Source organism: Carcharodon carcharias, chromosome 13 (assembly GCF_017639515.1).
Source record: "Carcharodon carcharias isolate sCarCar2 chromosome 13, sCarCar2.pri, whole genome shotgun sequence".
Lineage (NCBI taxonomy): Eukaryota > Metazoa > Chordata > Chondrichthyes > Lamniformes > Lamnidae > Carcharodon > Carcharodon carcharias.
The window spans coordinates 22464791-22482564 of NC_054479.1; positions in this window are offsets into that span (position 1 = coordinate 22464791).

A 17774-nucleotide genomic window follows, 5' to 3' on the forward strand; every position below is an offset into this window, starting at 1 on the left:
AACAGTACTATCGAGTGACACTTGCTTGGCAATACCTGCTCACTGACGCCTAGTTTGGGTTCCGCCAGGGTCACTCAATTCCTGACCACATTACAGCCTTAGTTCAAGCATGGACAAAAGAGCTGAACGCCCAAGGTGAGGTGAGAGTGACAGTGACTGCCCTTGACATCAAGGCAGCATTTGACAGAGTGTGGCATCAAGGAGCCCTAGCAAAACTAGAGTCAATGGGAATCAGGGGGAAAACTCTCCACTGGTGGGAGCCATAACAAACACAAAGGAAAGATGGTTTTGGTTGTTGGAGGTCAGTGATCTGAGCTCCAGGACATCACTACAGGAGTTCCTTAGGGTAGTGGCCTACGCCCAACCATCTTCAGCTGCTTCATCAATGACCTTCCTTCCATTATAAGGTCAGCAGTGAGGATGTTCGCTGATGTTTGCACAATGTTCAGCACCATTCGCAACTCCTCAAATACTGAAGCAGCCCGTGTCCAAATGCAGCAAGACCTGGGCAATATCCAGGCTTGGGCTGAAAAGTGGCGATCAACATTCATGCCACACAAATGCCAGGCATTGACCATCTGCAGCAAGAGAGAATTAAACCATCGCCCCTTGACATTCAATTGCATTATCGTCACTGAATTCCCCACTATCAACATCCTGGGAGTTACCATTGACCAGAAACTGAACTGGACTAGCCAGATAAATACTGTGGCTACAAGAGCAGGTCAGAAGCTAGGAATCCTGCAACGAGTAACTCACCTACTGACTCCCCAAAGCCTATCCACCATCTACAAGGCACAAGTCAGGAGTGTGATGGAATACTCCCCAGTTGCCTGGATGAGTACAGTTCTCACAAAACTCAAGAAGCTTGACACCTTCCAGAACAAAGCAGCCGCTTGATTGGTACCACATTCACAAACGTTCACTCCCTCCACTGCCGACACACAGTAGCAGCAGTGTGTACCATCTACAAGATGCACTGCAGGAATTCACCAAGGCTCCTTAGACAGCATCTTCCAAACCCATGACCACTACCATCTAGAAGGACAAGGGCAGCATATAGATGGGAACACCACCACCCGGAAGTTCTCCTCCAAGTCACTCACCATCCTGACTTAGAAGTTTATCACCGTTCCTTCACTATCACTGGGTCAAAATGCTGTAACTCCCTACCTAACGGCACTGTGGGTGTACCTACACAACATGGATTGCAGCGGTTCAAGAAGGCAGCTCACCACCACCTTCTCAAGAACAATTAGGGATGGACAATAAATGCTGACATAGCCAGCAAAGCCCACATTCCATGAATGAATAAAAGAAAATGCTGTTTGACAATGACCAGTGGTTCCCTGTCAATGGACAAAGCATTTCTTTGTGCATGCCCATCAACCTTTTCCTCAATGCCACCCCATTGAGGTCTTCATCTGAGTCTTCTGCAGCAGAACCTGTTTGCAACCTTGCCCTCAAGAGCTATCTGTTCTCCCTGCCCTGGTTCAGTCACTTGTGTCTGATGACTCCCCACGTGTCACCTATAAACTACCCAAAACATGAATGCCAGTATCGAAGCTGGTGTCTGTGAGTGTCGGATCAAGTTATCATGCTTCTCTATCAAAGGTCTGCTCTTCCACTGGGCCTTCATTCTCAGGCATTACTGGCTGGGCAAACAGCAGTTCTTGTATATTAGAAAACATATGTGCAGAAGGGGAAGATTAGGGTAAGAAAAAGGTTGCTTGGTGTGTGGGATGGGGGAGAAAGCAAGAGTTACATGGTTACACCATATGCAGCTTGTACATTATACCAGTTTGCAGGATGAGGGGTGATTGGGATTTCAGAAAGTTTGTAAGAAAGGAATATACCATCATCCTGAATGATTTCATGGCCACGAATGGCTAATGTCACTTGCCCTGGCCTCAGCGCTGACCACACCAATAATGCCAAGTATTGTCCCTTCTAAGGGGATGAGGAGATTTGTTGCTGCTTCTTCCTGTAATGGCCACCTGGATCTGCAAGAGAGAAGGAAGTGTGTCAACAAGTGTGATACAATGTGTTTGGGTAATGTGCCAGTAATAGCTGACTAGCTAATAGTATGTAAGTTCTGTCGAAGGGTCATGAGGACTCGAAACGTCAACTCTTTTCTTCTCCGCCGATGCTGCCAGACCTGCTGAGTTTTTCCAGGTAATTCTGTTTTTGTTTTGGATTTCCAGCATCCACAGTTTTTTTGTTTTTATTTTTGTTTTTAATTCATAAAAGATCGTTGAACTTCTACCGGCATTGCAAACAGGTCTTTAGGGCCAGATTCCTGGCATTGAATATGTCTGTTTGCTCCTGCTGCCTTTGCAGTGTCCATCTGCAGGGCCTCACGTTCCCCTCTGATCACCTCTCTCATCCTTTTGGACTAAGGCCTCCAGCATGGTATTTGAGAACCTTGGAGCCCTCTCTCTGGCCTGCTGTGCCATAACCCTGTTTTGTTCCCATTTCCAACTAGTTGAATGAACTGCTGCATGCAGAATGCAGCTCACCTTTAAGAAGTGCAGTCTGGCTTTAAGAAGTGTAGGCTAGCTTTAATAGCTGCATTTAGCCCTGGAGCTGCACAGCAATCTCATGGAAATGAGCAAGCAGCAAAATGTTTGTGTGCTGCCAACATTATTCTGAATGCGCGATGGTTAATCATGCATAACAACTCCCAGGCTTTAATGAATTTTTAGAACATAGTTTTCTTAAAAATTATTTAAAACAAATTATACTGAAATATATTTTCATGATGGGAATAAAGCATAATTTCTCTGGCTCTTTTCTCCCTCCAAACATGAAGTTTTGCCAAACAGGTTTTTATAAATACATTGTCGTCTAAAGCAAGACTCTTTTTTAGTGCACAGATATTCCTGAATAGTGCTAACTTTTTATTTCAGTTTTACAAGCTTTTGGGAAAGAATGTGCAGTGTTACATGATAGTGGCACGCAAACAGAAAAATGTGCTCGCTCCAGTAAAGGTAAATGTTCATTGTCTTTCTTTAGACTTCTCTGATTATTTTAAATGCAAGTCATTTCTTTGAGATTAATTTTTGCTATTTTCCACAAGGTATTTTGAGTTATGAAAGGTATGATTCTAGAAATTATTTCCAAGTACTCTTAAACACAATTGGAATTATATACAGGTATTTTACAGTGGTATATATGGTCACTAAGTATATTTCCAAAAATATTTATTATATTCATTATAACCGTAAAGCTTAAGAGTAAAGACTTGTTTTCTTCCTTATTCACATCTTTTGCTTACTGTAGGACTAAGTTCTAATTGACAGTGGAAGAAACAAAAGGTTGAAGATAGCAGGGGAATTTTCTCTCTTTATTGTTGCAATTTGGGAAATGCTGACAAGGCTATATTTAATGCCATCCTAAGTTTCCCTCCGAAAATGATGGTGTGCCTTCCCCTTGAAATACTGCAGTCCTCATATTGATGCTACATCCATAATGATATCAAACATGGAGCTTTAAAATTTTTACCCAATGATGATAGTGGAATGGTGGTATGTGATCAATTCAGGATACTGTATGACTTTGAGGAGAACTTGGAGCTGCTGGTGTTTTCATCATCTTGCTGCTTTTGTTCTTGGTGATATAGGTTGCAGCACTGGGAGATACTATTGATGCATTCTGTCGGCACAACTGCAGTAATTTTGTACCTGTATGTTGATTACTTCTGACTTGAGTTTGTAGATAGTGAAGATGTTTTGAGAGGTCAGAAGATGAGCCACTCAGCATATCTTTGTCCGTGATAGTAATACTGAGTGGCAGTTATTGAATTTCCACAAAGAGTTCCCTTGCTTTCATGTTCAATGTGGATTATTAATTCATCACTTGAGGGGATTCATTCATTGGTAACCAGCTGCGGATTTCCTTGGTTTTGTTTGACTTGAAGCCATGAGCCTCCAAAGGGCCCATGGTCAGTACTGAGGACTCCCAAGGCCATGCTCACTCAACTGGATACCACTGTGCTCAAACTTATATTCTTTCTATCCTGCTGTAGGGACAGAATATACCCATGGAGGAGCCTGGATTGTTGGATGAGTGCCACTATGTCAAGCTGTTGCTCGGCTATGGGACAGCTCTCCCAAAATGAGCACCTGTTCCCAGATGCTCATTAGAGAGGATTTTGCAGAATCAACTGATTGGAATTTTGTCCCTATTCAAGGCCTGGGCCATTGATATTTCTATTATGATTCTGTTTTGCATTTAAGAGGGCATTAAAAGTTATTGTGGGAATGGAGGCATGTCTAGGTCAGATTTGTTGGGATTTTGCAACAATTGGAGCACTCTAATTTTTCGAGCAGTCTAATGTTTCCTGGTGTTATCCTACAAGTGACCAGATTTATTGAATTCAGTTTCGCAAAAGGTCTCAGTAAAATTTGAACTCGCAGTTCAGGTGTACTGAGACTTGCAACATGGTGGTTAAAAATACTTTAGGTTTCAGTAAGAAAACATTCTAAAGAGAAGCGCTATTAAACCAAAAATCTCAGTTATGCCGATTATCAGATTAATCTTAGACTGCTGCGTCTACGTGATTAGCCCTAAATCTACACCTGTGCCTTACTAACATAAATGCAGCAGCTTATTTGTTTTGTTTTGCATGGGGGGAGTTTGGAGCTAAGCAAATCAGCAGTAGAGTGTTGTCGCATGCATATCTCAGAAACTACATGAATGATTGAGAAAATTTGAATGGACCAAACTTTTAGCTTTAAAATGTGCAAATTTCTTCAGGAAAATAAGTGCCTTAGCACTGCTGTCATGCTGTATTTACAGAGAAAAGCACCAGAATATTCCAGCCCATAATATTTATTTGAGCAAATGCTGTTTTTAGACTAAACATGTCTCTAACCAATAGATGGCTTTGTACAGTTTTAACATATTACATGAATGATTTGGTGGTGGTGTACTAAGGCAGCAACCTCTCAGCACAGCCTTTGCAATTGGGGTTTCAATACTGATGGTGCTATGGCCTATATTACCAGATACATGAGAGAATTACTTAGAATTTTTGAGGATGTGCCTTGTGAATGTGCTGAGCTCGCTGCACACCAAACAATTATTTAACCTAATGTAAAATGGTATCACTTCTGATTCCCCATGCAGCTTCCTAGTGCAGCTCTTGATTTTCTCAGCACCAGTTTAAGAAAAACAAGTGGTGGGAGGCCTGGAAGATATTCTTCGATGATCTCCACTATTTAAAACCAATGCCATATTGTCATATGAGCATTCTGACTGCAGTACAAGATTTGACAAGCTGACTTTTGTGCATTAGAGTTTTTTCTTTTGCTTTTTGCTGCATGTTGCTCTTTTTGTTCAATTCATACTGTCCTTTTTATGCAAACATCCGCAGCTGCCATCAGTTTACCTTCAGCTGCTGGTAGTATTAACCATAACCATTTCAATGAGCCTGCCAATGCTTTGGATTTGAAGGAAGATGAGAAATTCCTGAGGAGAGAAGAAGAGAGACAGGTATGCTAGCATGGAAGATACGTGACTTCCACACACCAGCACAAAATCATGACATATAACCCAGAAACAGCTACTTGGAAAGGAGGAAGTAACTGGAGTGTGTCTGGCATTTCTACCAGATAGTTGAGTTTTCAAGTGCAAAGGAGATCATTGACACATGCAATATTTCAGTAGAAGAGTCAAATAACAATTAATGGCATTTATGGATGAAAAATATTTAATGCAATCAATATGTACATAAATTTGGAACACCATAATTCAATAAAACTGTTGATTGCAAGATACCACAACAGCTTTGATCTTTCTAACTTGTAGATAGTGACTGTAGATTATTTCCTATACCCTTATAGACAAATTTTTGATTGACAAAGGAATCTAGGGTTATCGGGGTAGGCAGGAAAGTGGATTTAAGACCACAATCAGATTAGCCATGATCGTGTCGAATGGTGGAGCAGGCTTGAGGGACCAAGTGGCCTATTCCTCCAATTTCTTGTGTACTTATGTTAATTTTTTTGATGGTGCAGAAATGATGGACAAAGGGTATTGGGGTATCATGTATATGCTTCCTTGCTTTTGCAATTGACATAGATCAGAAGGCCCACCTTGATATTGATAGAAAGTACATTAAGGCTGAGGCTTCCACCTGAATTATGATAGCATATGCAATTATGATGTTGATGCAGTGCTTCTGATCATGAACAGATTAAGTGGGATCCTACAGCACAACTCTGCCATTAAAGAATGCAGTAGCAAACTAGGAGGTGCATCAGTGGCAACCCTCCACAAGACCACTGAAATGCCATAGGTAATTGGCCAGTTAGAGGTAGGAGGTTCATCTTCTTTAAAGCAGTGTTGTCCAATAGAGTTTCAAGACTTGCCAAACTTGTGGTGATCAGGTCACCACATACACCACATGATACAAAACATATGCAAAAGATGGAGTGAATCTTGTAACAATCTCCCAGAGATGGACTGGGATTGAGCGACAGGACTACAGGTGAGAAATTGTGCATTGCACTGTGAGAGTAGCTCTGTCAATAAGTATTTTAGTAGCAGCAATTTATAAATACACAATTAAAATATTTTGACATGCTTTCATTTCCTTCAATGCGTGCCACTTTACCAGATACCCTTAATAGAGCTAGTCTACAGTTTTTTTAACATTGAGTCGTTTTTGCTGCAGGATTTTCTCCTTACTTTTGACATGCCAAGGATTGTCAGACAAAGCCTGGAACTGCATACTCAGTCAAATGGACCAATCTAGTGTTCATCTAATTAAAATTTCTCACCTGTTAAAGAGTGTCTATTTGCCACATGTCTGGCCAATTTGCCACACGTCTGGCCAGTTTTCCACAGGTGGTGAGTGCCAAATGTATTGGACAACATTGCTCTAAAGAGCAGTCTGATCACCTTAAGTGGCCATTTTCTAAAGGAGTCATTTTGAAGCACCATAAAGTTCTGTTTTACATCTTCAATGGGGACCCAGATTCCCCAAACCTGGCCAGGAATCCCATATGCACCTCACTTCTATCCTGTTTTGACTAGGTATAGCTTGTAAGACCAGACGTATCTGTGCTGATCATATCCTAGGTCTGAACTGAAGTCCAAGATTCATGTACTCCTGTTTTAGGAAGACATAATCCCTGACTCTGCAGCAAACCCACCTTATTGGATGGACTTGAAGAAACAGGCTAAGGCCGTACCCCTATGATCACCTGATGATCATCCTGTGGACTTCTAAATGACAACTATGGATTTTTAGACCCAGTGTTGGCAAGCAAAACTGCTCAAGCTAATTTTGATCTTGTTGTCACCTCTTGCTGAGGTGATAATTTTCATGTCAACCAACTCATTAACCATGATTAAGTGCAGGTTTGGAGGTGCCATTACAATGCAAAATAAAGAAACTCCTTAGCTGTGGTCAGGAAAACTGGAAGCAAGCACCCATATTTTCCTTAGTTTTTTGAAAGTTTCTAACATTTAAAGCTTCAATGTTCCTCTCCTTTCTGTTGTTTGCATTTTTTCAGCTGAAAACTGCTACCCCATTTAACGTCTGATGTTTCCAGCTCCCCAGCACCTCCCTCCCCCATTAAAGGCACTGCTACAAGCTCTTAGTGAGAATTTTCACCACCTTCCTAAATGACGAACTTCTTGTAAAAGAAGGCTGGCAACTTGCTGTTTCATTTAATTGTGGTCCAACCACCAAAATCAATCAGACCTCCCCTGACCTCCCATGTGCTGCCTGGGAGGGTGGTGGAGGTGGGTTGCCTCACATCCTTTAAAAAACATCAGGATGAGCACTTGGCACGTCATAACATTCAAGGCTATGGGCCAAGTGCTGGTAAATGGGATTAGGTAGGTAAGTCAGGTGTTTCTCACGTGTCAGTGCAGACTCGATGGGCTGAAGGTGATTCTGTGATTCTGGATTCAGTGATTCTGTGACATCTGTTGGCAAGAGTGGACGCAACAACAACCATCTGTTTTGTCACCAAAGTTAACTCCCATCTAATTTGGAGGCTCCCACCACAAGAAATCCTGGAGTTGCCACTCCTTCTGTGAGACTTTGCAGCTCCATTTGCATTCCCATTTGGGTGTCAGCACCACTACTGCATAAACTCTACCTCCCAGTACAGCGAACTTAAAACATTCTCTAAGATCGGTATTAAGAACTTCTACTGATTAATAAAAGTAGTATGTATAAAAGTAGTAGTATAAAAGCTTAGTATGTAGCTACTCTGAAATGCAACTGTTTGACCTGCTTAAGGGGGTTAAGCTTCCCTTTCTCTTGTTGCTGCTTATTTGCTGTCACACTATTTGCCCCTCCTCACTGCTGCTCAGTGCTTCACCTAATGCCCCCTTAACTTTCCCTACATGATTCAGAGTCAATGGGAAGAATTTTAACTGCCAATGAGGTGGCAGGTTTAGGTGTGGGTTGATGGTGATGCGGATAAAGCCCCATAAAATGGCATTGGTCAAGAACTCCTTATGATCCTGCCCACTTTCAGGTTTAACCCAGGCAGGTTTGCAGGTGAGCAGAAAATTCTCATGGAACTGTCATGTAAGTAATTTCAATATTTAAAACCCCAATTAACTCCTAATTCAAGTCAGCATTCTGGCTTTAACAGTCAGTGCACAGGTGGCCTGACTAGTGTAGAACTTGCCAGCATCAAGCAGGCGAGAGCACATTGGAGAGTGCTTCAGTGAAACTCACAGGCTGGAAGGACTTCAATCAATGAAACTAAATACCTGCAGCCATGCCTAGGTGAGAGGTTGATGCTCACAGCATTACTTCTGACTGCGCTCTCAATGCTTCACAAGTGACTTCCAGCCTCTTGGAAATCAGTTTACCTGAATTGGACTTAATGCGCCTTGATCTGCTCTTCCCTACTGTCCACCTTCACTGCAACTTGGGAGCAGCTTGTGCAGCTTGTCCTTGGCTCACTAATGAGTAATAAAGGGAGCATTATCAGCAACACCAGCAGCAGCAGGAGCAACACTAGCTGCCTTCTCAGCCACATACCACTCCAGAGGGCAGAGGGAATGAATACAGAGATCCAGCTTGAAGAAGGTGAGACCCCCAACACAGGCTCTCTCGACCGACATGTGTCATGACATGTCATGAGGCTCAAGCTTCCTCATTACTGACATCTGCATCCTCCTGGAACAAAACCAGGTTGGCATGCATTGCTAGTGACCATCAAGGCAGCTATATCCGGAGGCTGCCCTCAATTTCTAGTTTTCATGCCTCTCCCTGGAGAGGCAAGAGAGAAGTTAGAGAGTTGTGAATATGAGAAATGGATTGTGTGGAAAGGAGGGAAGGGCAATGTTTGTGGAAGGTGTGAGATGGCACAATGATGGTGAACCTGAGTGATGGCAAGGTAAACTGCTAGACATAGGATTAAGTTTCTCAGATATTGGATCAAGTAGCAATGAGGGTTAACATCCTCAATATTAGAGGCAGAGCCCCGAGCATGAGGAGGGCAGAGATGACGAACAAGGGGCAGAAAGGTAAAAGAAGCAATGCCATAGCATCAAGTGTACTGCCGAAGACTAAGCTGAACTTGCCAGAGAATCAGTGCCACAGGAGACTGTGCCTATATAGGCAGATGGTCCATGAGATTTGTGCCTTCATGCAAGACCTCACACCTTGCAGTACTGCTCACCATGCCCTACCAGTAGCAGTGAAAGCCACTGGACTTCTTCATCTCTGGTTCTGTCTAAAAATTAGCAATGTACCTTGGTGGCATCTCGCAACAGCACAGTATTGCATCCCACAGGTCACTGATACTCTATTTGTGAAAGCTGTACAGTGCATTAAATTTCAGTCAGATGGTACCTCGTGGGCACAAAGGGCAGTGGGATTCCCCTGCACTTCTGGATTCCCCCAGGTGCAGGATATCATCAGTTCCGCTCACGTGGCCATCAAGCCACCCAGTGACCGGCCCATCAAACTCATCAACAGGATGAGCTTTCACTCCCTTAACCTTCAGCTGGCCTGTAACTATAACAAGGGTTTCATACATTTGTGCAGCCACTTTTCTGACAGCTGCCATGACTCCTTCATCCTCTGTCAGTCCAGGCTGCTGCAGCTGTTCACTCCATCTCTCAAACTTCATGGATTAGGGATATCCCTTGAGAATCAGAGACAGAGGCACTACAACTGTAGTGATCTGCTCACTAGCACAACCACTGAGCTGGCCGTCGGGCTGCTGAACTAGACCCTTCCAAAATTCTCGCTTATTGTGGTCATCTGCTGCACTCTCCATGACATAGCCCGCTGGAGAGGGGTGGATCTTAATAGCATGAAGCCCTGGAAGAACACAGCTACACAGAGGAAGAAGAGGAGCAGGATGTGGAGGAGGAAGAGTAAGAGAGAGAAAATGCAGAACGTTGAGGTGCTTCAGCTGCACGGGGAAGTGTTGAACCTGGCTGGAGATTCAAGGGTCTTGTCAGGATGCTAATAATATCAGGGATCATCTCATTCAGGCTTGTTTCCACATTGCCTTTCTGACCCAGGAGGGACAGCATGTTTTCGAACCCACTCTGAGCTGCCTGTGCAATCACTTCCATTGAAGTCACAGCCAGGTACTTTAACCGCCAATGAAAGATGCACATCGTCCCAGAGGTTCCATGTCACTTTACACAGACCCTTGCTCGCCATCACCACTTCATACCTATCTTCTTGTCCTACCATTAATAAAAGGACAATCATACGTCTAGTTTCATGTGTCAATATTTACATAGTGTTCGTATAGGCAAGCAGTGCACAGTTCCAGGTGGAAAAACCCCAGTGACCCTCTCTGTGTTATGTCAGACATAGCAGCCTCTGGTCTCTGCCACTTCTAGGCAGTGCTCCCCTTCTGGCCTCAGATGAGGTGGAGGTAGCCTGCTCACTTGTCTCTGCTTGCAGCTAAGATGCACTTGGCAGTCACCTTTGTTGTGGAAGTGGCAGGATAAGCTCTGCCAAAGGCTGCTGTACCTGCATCACTGCAGGGGCAGCCTCTGTCACTGGGCCCTGGTGCATTGATAGTCCCTCATTCACAATGGCCAAAGAGACCGATGGTGATGATGGTGTCCTGTGAGGGGTGGCACCTCATCCCCCTCAGAGACTGACTGAGTGCTAGGCCTGCACTCTGGATGGCTGGAGGGGAGCACCAGTTGGGGCACAAATGCCATCCCCTCCAAATCTGCACCATCTGCGCAACTGGCTGATCAAGGATCCACCCAGGCGACCATCAAGCAAGCTGCTGGATGCCTACATCGCACCTGTGGGGCCCTTCAATATATCTCAGTGAGAATCTCTCATGTTGTGCTATCTCTAGGGCTGCAGAAGGGAAACCTTGAATAATGAGGACATCAGTGATTGCCACTTCTTCTCTAAGGAGGTCATGCTGAGCAGGTGACAGGATTGAGAGCCTCTCCCACAGACCACTCAGTGGAGACCTGCATGTCATTATCTTGTCCATGAGCTCCAAGCAGAGGTAGCGAGGCTAAAGGAGGATGAGGCACATGGAGTCTTCACTAGGTCCTTGTCTTTTTCAGGTCAGCAGGAAGGTGCAAGTGTGCCTTGCAATGAAGGAGGAGCAATTGTCTTCTGCATCCAGAAGCTTCTCAGATGGTGTTCCTGGTGTGAACAGCAGCTCCTCAGCTCCTCTTCCAGTGACCCCAGTGCCTCTGGTAACTGCAGTGACAGTCATAACTGCAATGACAGTTGGGTCCTACACCTAGGCCAGCGACCTCAGCATGTTGGGCCCTTCAGCCAGCCAGAAGACATTTGCTAAGGTCACCCTAAGTCAAGGGCAGCCAATCAGCAACCTGCTTCCATGTTATCTGCAAGCACAGGGGGAGCACCACGTAGGAGCACACACAAATGAGTTAAGAGGAGAACCTAGCTGCACTTGTGGTTCATGGGTGTTTAGATTTTGTACATGTAAAGGCTTTATTATGTTGTAATGCTCATTAAATGTTTGACTCACTGCTGTTGATCATCCTTTCTTTCTTGCTGCCTTGTTTGATGTCATCTCCAGCTTTGCTCCCTCATTGAGATGCTAGTGTCAGAGTAACCATGTTTGGTCAGCTCCTCAGCTTTGCCAGTGTGCTCTAAAACTGGGCACTTGGTAATAGAGTGCAAGGTGAAGGAGGCAACAGCAGAAATGCATAAAAGTGAGGCTATTTTGCACTGATTGTGAAAGGGCATCCCTCGGTGGATCATCACTTTGACGTGGTGGAGAATCTTGTGCGCTCAGATGATTACTTCGACAATGCTGTCAAGAGCTCCTTGCTCCTGTGAGGGCCAGCCATGGCGGCAAGGTGCCAGACAAAGTGCATTCCAAAATGTCCTCAGTGTCAGAACAGGCGAAAGAAAACTGTGCATCTCACCGATTACAGAAGTGGAAGTAGGCTACAGCGGCAAGGTGGTCCTGATCAACATGGTTCGACACGTCACTGTAAGGATTGTGTGGACAATGATAGCACCCGAAGGTCCCTATGATAAACAAAGTCATGCGCAGGCTTCAACCAGGGCCCATTTGCCAACTCCCGCGATGATGGAGAATTGGTGAGAGGGGCAGCGCTTTGAACCTAGGAGTCCCTAGTCAAGAATCTGCACACCAGGCAACAGGTGCTTGAAGGTAATTGGATACCTGTGTTGGGACAGGGGTGTCCTTGTGCAGCAGTATCTGTGACTGAACAGTCCTTTCCGGGATACCCTCTGCTCATCCTAAAATGGGGGGGGGCTAAAAAGATGCCCTAAAAATAGGCTGTCCCACTTTCTCCTGGCCAGGGACCACACCCTGCAGGATCACCATATTTGTGGTTAAAGAAAGAAAATTTTAAATTTTGCAACTTGGAATGTTAGAACACTTGTGGATAATTTCAAGAGTGACCATCTGGAAATAAGAATTGCAACCGTATAATGTCAGCTGCGACCAGAAGGGCAAATACAAAACCACATGGAGGCATTCTAGATCCAAGCACTGGCGCCTCCTGGATTATGTCATTGTTTGAGTCAAAGATCTCAATAATGTCTGTATCACTCGATCCACTTGGGGGATTGATGCCTGCTGGACAGATCATTGACTTGTTCGGTGATGAACCTCGCACTAAGACATCACAAGACGCAAAAGTCCATGAGGAGGAAGATCAATGTCTCAACCCTAAAGCAACTGGACTAAAGAGAGGAATTCCAAATGTAACTCATGACCAATCTGGAAAATCACACAGCACTCCAATCGATAGCAGTTCACCATGGATTCTACCACAGGGTACTGGGGGATAAGCTGGAGAGTATCAGTTGGCACTGTGGATTCATAGTTGAAGAGTTGCTGAAAATGTTCTTTCCAGCATTGACGGATGGCATTGTCATCTCCTGAATCGCCTGCTTCCTGTTTTGAGGAAATTCTCCCAGAGGCACAGTGTGGTTTTAGACCTTCAAGAGAAAACTCTGACATAGTCTTTGTTGTCAGACAAATCCAAGAAAAATGTTGAGAATAACATCAGCAACTCTGCATTCATGACCTGACTAAAGTATTTTACTCAGTAAATTGTGAGGCTCTGTGGATTGTGCTCTTAAGATTTTCATGTCTAAGATCACAATCCCGCACTGCTTCATGATGAAAAGACTGCGACTGTTTTGAGTGGGAGATCTCAAACAAATGCCTTCAAAATCTGGACTGGGTTCAAGGAAGATTGTGTGATGGCCCCCATACTATTTACAATCTTTCTGACAGCGGCTATTCACCTCATCAAAGATCAGCTTCCCTCTGGTGTCAGTATTAAATACATTCTAGATGGAAAACTCTTTAACCTGAGTCTCTTCTGTGCCAAAACTAAACAGACCACCATAGACATGCATTTTGGATGACTGCAGTGTCATTGCTCACTTTGCACCAGATTTGCAAGCTACTTTTGATTTATTCAATTCTGCATGCAAGAAACTCAGCCTGTCCTTGAATGTTGTCAAAACAAAACTCATTACAACCCACAGCTGCTCAGCCAAATATTTCATCTCTCATATATATTGAAGGAGAGATTCCGCAATATTTTGAGAACTTTCCATACGTTGACAGCCATCTCTCTCAAAAGGCCACCATTATGAGATCCAACACCAGATCAGATGTGCCAGCTCAGCCTTCTGCAAACTATGCCAGCAAGTGCAAGCCAACAAAAGTCCTAATGTATAGAGCAGTTGTCATCACCACACTCTTGTACTGCAGCAAGTCCTGGACTGTGTATCAGCAACACTGAAGAGCACTAGAGAAATTCTATCAACAATGGTTCTGCTGCATCCTCTGAATTCAATGGGAGGACTTGAACAAATGCTGGTGCCCTTATTGAAGCCAACTCTACAAGCATTCAGGCAAGACTCCTGAAAAATCAACTTCAGTGTTCTATCAGGAAAGTCTCCCCCACCAGGTCTTGTTTCCTCAACTCTCAAAGGTCATTGTTGCAGGGGAGGACAAAGAAAATGTTTGAAATACAGTCTGAAGCTCTAAGTGAACCATGGCAGCATTGACATTAATAACTGGGAGGAGCTTGCTACCAATGGTTCAAAATGGCGACAACTTGTCCATCGCACTTTATGTCACAATGTCTTAATAGCAAGGTGGAGAGGCAGCACAGAAGGAAAGAACAGGAAGAAAACCCCGCAGTCCAGATCCCAATACCTGGTTGAACATCCTGCCTTTGTGCTCAAAGACCTGTGGGTCGAGAATGGGCCTGTTCAACCATGTGAAAACCTTTAGCAGAAACTTGCAACCCTGAGTGGATGTGAAACTTGTCTCTAATCAAACCGAGGGACAGCCAACGATGAAAGCACATCACAACAATTAGGTTTGTATGAGATTGCCGTGAGCCTCCCTTGTAAATCCCTTATTTCTCCTCATCTGGTCTGATGGGTCTCTCCAGTCCCTTGGTCAAAGGACCTCCAGCCTTGCCTTTGCAGCCTGGAGGAGAACCTTCAAGGGTCTGTTGAAAAATCATGGAGCCATCCAGTGCTTTCTTTCTGCCATGGTTGCTGCAGGCTCCTCCTGCTCAGCTTCTTGGATATTTCGAGACCATTCGGGTAGCAGGAGCGATCTTCAGGCAGGCTCTCCTTTAAAGCAGGCAGCAGTGCATCCAGGTCTGCCAGCCATTTAAATATGGCGCTAGCTCCTGCATTTGAGTCAGCTGACGTCACCATTGGCATATCGCTTCCCACATCTTCACGCTAATTGAATGAGTCTTCCTTACAATAATTGGCCAGCCTTCTTATAAAGTTCAGACTTATGTTATTGATGCGCAATCAGCCAGCAATCTTTGCGGACAGAGAGATATCTCATGAATTGCAAACTGTCAAAGGTTGCTGGCCCTTAACTTGGTGAAAACGACATCTCACACTTAACCTTTCATGATATTCATGAATTGTTACGTTTGCACATTAATTGACAATTACAAGGGAATCCATATCTCCAGAGTGTTTCTCTTTGTTTTCGGGTTGGAGGCTGGGCCCTGGTTGAAGGACTACAACTCCAGCATGCCCGGGGCACTGGCACAATTGTACAGTACTGCAAGGGGACAGGCATACATGCTCTGTTTCAGGTTCCCTTTGGTGGCTTATTGGAGACGGGATGAAAAAGAAATCCAACCACAGGATCTGGGGAAATGGCTTGAAAAGTTGCTCAGGTGACCAGGGTTTAGACGCGAAAGGAAGCCCATGAAGAAAGATTGGGCTGAACATCAGCAGTTGGTCCCTGGTGCTGGAAAGCTGGGTCACAGAGAGGTCCAGGAGCCGTGGTTGTTCGGTGAAGTTGAAAAAGATTGGCAGCAGTGCAACTGGGGGGTTGAATTGTGTCTGAATAGTTGTTATACACTTTTAAGGGATAGCAGCATGATATCACTGGATGGGAAGTGTATAATGTGACCCAGTCTTAGTTTCACTTTTGCTTTTGAGCAGAGCACACACACAGACACACACACACACACACACAGAGTTCTGCTGCTGATGTCTTCAAGCTTTCTACCTGTGTATTAATGTACCAATCTAAAATGAACCCACAACATGTTTATCTAATCCCTTATGAGTGATTGGTATCTTTATATCATTATAACAACACGGCAAATATAGACTCTTGTAGCACAGCCTGGCAAATACAATGAAATGCAGTCTTGGACAAAGAGACTGCGGAGCTGGGAGGTAACTTGGGATAGTCTGAGCTGAAGTCTGGTTCCCTGACAAGTCACTCCAGGCGGAAGAAGCAAGAGGTCTTCCAGGCTGAGTTGGACTTGCTGTTGAAGGAAATCAGTGGCTATATTCTCGAAGGAGAGGAGCTGAAATCCCTCATGAAGAAGACAGTTTCAAGGATTTTTGTGACCCAGTGATCATTTACATCTGAGTAGTTTGCTGAGAAAATCTATGGGATCTGATCTGTCTTGGTTGTGTCTGCCATTCAATGTGCAGTTTGTGGTGTGCTCGACCACACTTTCATGTTTACCTCATGTTAATTTTGGATGTTAAAGTATCAGATAAATAGGATTGACCGTTTGTTTTGTTGACTCGTGTATAGTAAAATTTCTTCTGTTTGTTAAAAGCCATGGAATCTCGTGGCTTCACTCTTAGTAAGTTTCAAATTTTGTCTCTTTACAGCAAAAGTTACTGGTCCTTAACCAAATCACAGCACTATTAAACTTAACACAGAAAGTTAAGCCTAACAATTATAAGCATAAATACCATTTTAACACTGTGATAATTATTGGTAACTGAAAATCAACCTCACTTGTTCAGAAAATGAACAGGTAGAAGTGTAGATCTCATTTCTTCAGTTGGCATGTTTTAGATGTTAAAAATATCAGGTTTATAAGCCTTATTTAAGTTTTTTCATACTTTTCATTTCTGTCCCATTTTTTCTCTCTCTCTTTCTCTTTCACACAATCTTAATCCAGCCTTTTGTTTATTTTTTCTATATCTGATTTGATTTTGAATTCATCCACTCTAATTCATCCTCCTACACAGTCCTTCCACTGTTTATTAATCACTTCTTTCATCTCATTGGATTCCATTGTCCACCAAGGTCCCAGATGCCCTGTTGCCCTTGTTGCAACTTCATCAGCTCACACTTGCAGCACTTTGTGGAAAATATGCTAATACTTAAATATATAATTGTAAGTCTAAGTAACAGGGTACACCATGAGATGGCCCGCTCCATCAAAATTTGGCCCAATGCCATTTCTAAAGGCAGCTACAGATCTCTTTTTCAAGGCAAACTGAGTGAACAAGGAGGGGATATACACTGGAAAGGTTCATTTTACACATTTTCATATTCAAGTAGCAAGAATGTATCTCATCAGCATATTGTCATATATAAAAAGTGATTTTTTTAAATTTCAGGTAAACACAAGCCTATGATGTGTAGTCTAAGCACACAAACTGATGTGACCTTTTCAGGTACAGCTTCATTATTCTTCATTAAAGATGATTTAATGTGCATATGTCAGGTTTTAAACTCTTATTTTTTTAAATATTCCCTGTGCTCCAGCATTTATATTGAGCTCTGAAACAATATGATCTAATTTAGACAATTTCAAAGTGGAACCATTAAATGGGCTACTTCAGAAGCATTTCCAGGTCTCTTCTGAATCCCAAACAAAATCATTACCTGGAAAAACTCAGCAGGTCTGGCAGCATCGGCGGAAAAGAAAAGAGTTGACGTTTCGAGTCCTCATGACCCTTCGACAGAACTAGGCAAATCCCAGGAAGGGGTGAAATATAAGCTGGTTTAAGGTGGTGGGGGGTGGGGTTGGGT